Source organism: Podarcis muralis, unplaced genomic scaffold (genome assembly GCF_964188315.1).
Source record: "Podarcis muralis unplaced genomic scaffold, rPodMur119.hap1.1 HAP1_SCAFFOLD_101, whole genome shotgun sequence".
In the NCBI taxonomy this organism is placed as follows: domain Eukaryota; kingdom Metazoa; phylum Chordata; class Lepidosauria; order Squamata; family Lacertidae; genus Podarcis; species Podarcis muralis.
This window is the reverse complement of record NW_027554728.1, coordinates 25,001-28,563: the sequence shown is the minus strand read 5'-3', so window position 1 is coordinate 28,563 and position 3,563 is coordinate 25,001.

Below are 3,563 nucleotides of genomic sequence, written 5' to 3'. Positions count from 1 at the left end.
GTCTACCGGCCGGCAAGCGGGGGTGGCTCGGCCGGTCTTCCCGGCAGAAGGAGGGGAAGCGCTGGCCGTTTTCCTGTCCTGGGGGGCGGCCGGATCTAGCTCCCCGCCGGAGGAGCTGGCCAGGGAAGCTGGGACGTGGCGGTCCCCTTCCGAGGACGGAAGGCTTTTCCGGTCTACCGCTGGGAGGTCTGTCCGCTGCCGGTCCCCCCGTTCTCCGCCCGGCCGAGGCGGCTGGGGCTTCCCGGTCCTCCCCGGTCTACCCTGCCCGAGGCCCGCCGACCGCCCGGTCTACTCGCGAAGGCCCCGGTCCTCCAGGCGGCGGCCGGGCCCGCGAACGGAGTCCCCCCCGGTCTGCCGACTGGGGAGGCTGGGCCTTGCCGGGCTCCTTCCGAGAACAAGGGGGCCTCCCGGTCTACCGACCGAAGGTCTGGCCCGGGGCTGGCAGCGGTGCCCGGTCTCCCGGCCCTGGGCTCTGCTGGCCGTGGAGACTGGGTCCTGCCGGTCTACCTCCGAGGAAGGGAAGCTTCCCGGTCGACCCGCCGGAGGGGCAGACGGCGTTGCCCGGTCTCCCGGCCCTCGGCTCCCCTCCGGTCTACCGTCCGGGAAGGCTTGGGTTTGCCGGTCTTCCTCCGAGCTCGCCGGGGCTTCGCTTCCCGGCCTACCCCCCCGGAAAGAGAGGCTCTGCCGGACCACCTGGCGCACGGCACTGAACGGCTGGCCGGTCTACTGGGCCCCGGGCCTCGGGAAGCCCTGTCTACCCGCCAGAGGAGCCAGCGGCGTTGCCCGGCCTCCTGGCCCTCGTCTCCCCTCCGGTCTACCAGCCAGGCAGGCCGGGTCTTGCCTGTCTTCCTCCGAGAACATGCGGCTTCCCGGTCTACCCACCCGAAAGCGCGGCTCTGCCGGACTACCTGGAGCACGGCGCAGAACCGCTGGCCGGTCTACTGGGCGCCGGACCTCGGGAAGCCCGGTCTCCCGGCCCTCGGCTCCCCTCCGGTCTACCGGCCGGGAAGGCTGGGGCTTGCCGGTCTTCCTCCCGAGATCGTCGGGGCTTCCCGGTCTACCCACCGGAGAGCGCGGCTCTGCCGGGCTACCTGGCGCACGGCGCGCAACCGCTGGCCGGTCTACGGGGGGGGGGCCGGACCTCGGTGAGCCCGGTCTACCGGCCTGAGGGGCTGGCGGCGTTGCCCGGTCTCCCGGCCCTCGGCTCCCCTCCGGTCTACCAGCTGGGAAAGCTGGGGTTTGCCGGTCTTCCTCCGAGCTCGTCGGGGCTTCCCGGTCTACCCTCCGGAGAGCGCGGCTCTGCCGGGCTACCTGGAGCACGGTGCGCAACCGCTGGGCGGTCTACTGGGCGCCGGACCTCGGGAAGCCCGGTCTCCCGGCCGGAGGGGCTGGCGCCGTTGCCCGGTCTCCCGACCGTCGGCTCCCCTCCGGTCTACCGGTCCCGACGGCTGGAGTTTGCCGGTCTGCCTCCGCGGCCGTGGGGGCTTCCCGGTCGGACAATCTACTCGCCGGGGCCCCGGTCTACCCGCCGGAGAGGCTGCGTCTTGCCGGTCTACTGTGGAGGTCGTAGGACTTCCCGGTCTACCGGCCCGTGCGCGCGCCCCCCCCCCCCCATGGAGCCTCCAGGTCTACGTGGTCGCTGTAACCCGACGACATCGCCAAGGGTGGGTGGGGTTCGTGGCGACAGCTACCGTAGAACTCGGTGACTTTGTAGACCGCCGCTTGGCGGCAGTGCAGCAGGTAGGCGATGGAGGGGACGGGTGAGGGCGTGCGTTCATGCGTGCGTGCGTGCGTCCGTCCTTGCAGGGACGGCAAGGGAGAAAAGTCTTGGCGGGCGGGCGTTCCTTTGTGGGAGGGGGAGCATGCAGAGACACAGGGATACAGAAAGACAAGCACCAAATCACTCGTGCGCTCTCACACACACTTGATTGCGGGGGGGGGGAGGGAGAGGGAGGGAGGGAGGGAAAGAGGGAGAGGGAGAGAGAGACGAGAGAGAGAGAGAGAGAGAGAGAGAGAGAGAGAGAGAGAGAGAGAGAGGGGCAGGCAGAGGCAGGCAGGCAGAAACCAAATCTCTCTGTCTCTCCTCTCTCTCTCTCTCTCTCTCTCTCACACACACACACACACACAAAAACAAAGACAAAAAGTCGTTTGCGGGAGAGGAGAGGAGAGACAGAAGGGCACAAAATTTCTCTCTCACACTAAGCTGACACTCAAACACAGCATTTGCTTGTGTGGAGGGAGAGAGACAGAGACACAGGAGCCAAGTACACCGCACACACGCTTGTGTGCAGGGGAGACAGACAGGGACAGAGAGATGGACACAAGATATCACTCCAACGCGCACACACGCACACCAAGGAAACCACCCCCGCCCACAACATCGCCAAGGTTGATCCCTTGCCCTCCCTGCAAGGACATGTACGCACGTACGCACGAAGGCACGCCCCGCCCCACCCCACCCCACCCGTCTCCTCCATCGCCTACCTGCTGCTCTGCTGCCAAGCGGCGGTCTACAAACTCACCGAGGTCTACGGCAGCTGTCGCCACGAAGGCCGCCCTTGGCGATGTCGTGGTTTGTCGTGGCGATGTGCTTGCGGGTGGGGGAGAGAGAGACAGACCCAAAATAGATCACGGAGAGAGAGGGCGGCGGCGGGCGGGTGGGCGGGCGGGCGGGCAGGAATGCCAACACACACACAAACACTCACGCATCCCCCATTTCGACCGCTCGAATGCACAGACGCATGCACGCATGATCTTGACAACAGTGGGGATACGACAAAGGAGGAGGAGGAGGAGGAGGAGGAGGAGGAGGAGGAGGAGGAGGAGGAGAAGGAGAAGGAGAAGAAGAAGAAGAAGAAGAAGAAGAAGAAGAAGAAGAAGAAGAAGAAGAAGAAGAGGAAGAAGAAGAAGAAGAAGAAGAAGAAGAGGAAGACGGCTGCCCTGCCCTTACCATGCTGGCCACACGAGGGCGCTCCTAAAAAAAAGGGCCAGGTTATTACCCGGTCTACCTGGGGGCGGGGGAGGCAGGCAGGCAGGGGACGGCCACCCTGCCTGCCTGCCTGCCTGCCTGCCTGCCTGCCTGCCTGCCTGCCTGCCTGCCTGCGGCCGCCTGACGCTTCTATACAAAGCGCCAGGTTTTTACACGGTCTACCTGGAAGAAGGCAGGCAGGGGACGTCCAGCCTGCCTGCCTGCCTGCCTGCCTGCCTGCCTGCCTGCCTGCCTGCCTGCCTGCCTGCCTGCCTGCCTGCCTGCGGCCGCCTGGCGCTTCTATACAAAGCGCCAGGTTCTTACACGGTCTACCTGGAAGAAGGAAGGAAGGCAGGCAGGCAGGCAGGCAGGGGACGCCCACCCTGCCTGCCTGCCTGCCTGCCTGCCTGCCTGCCTGCCTGCCTGCCTGCGGCCGCCTGACGCTTCTATACAAAGCGCCAGGTTCTTACACGGTCTACCTGGAAGAAGGAAGGAAGGCAGGCAGGCAGGGGACGCCCACCCTGCCTGCCTGCCTGCCTGCCTGCCTGCCTGCCTGCCTGCCTGCGGCCGCCTGACGCTTCTATACTAAGCGCCA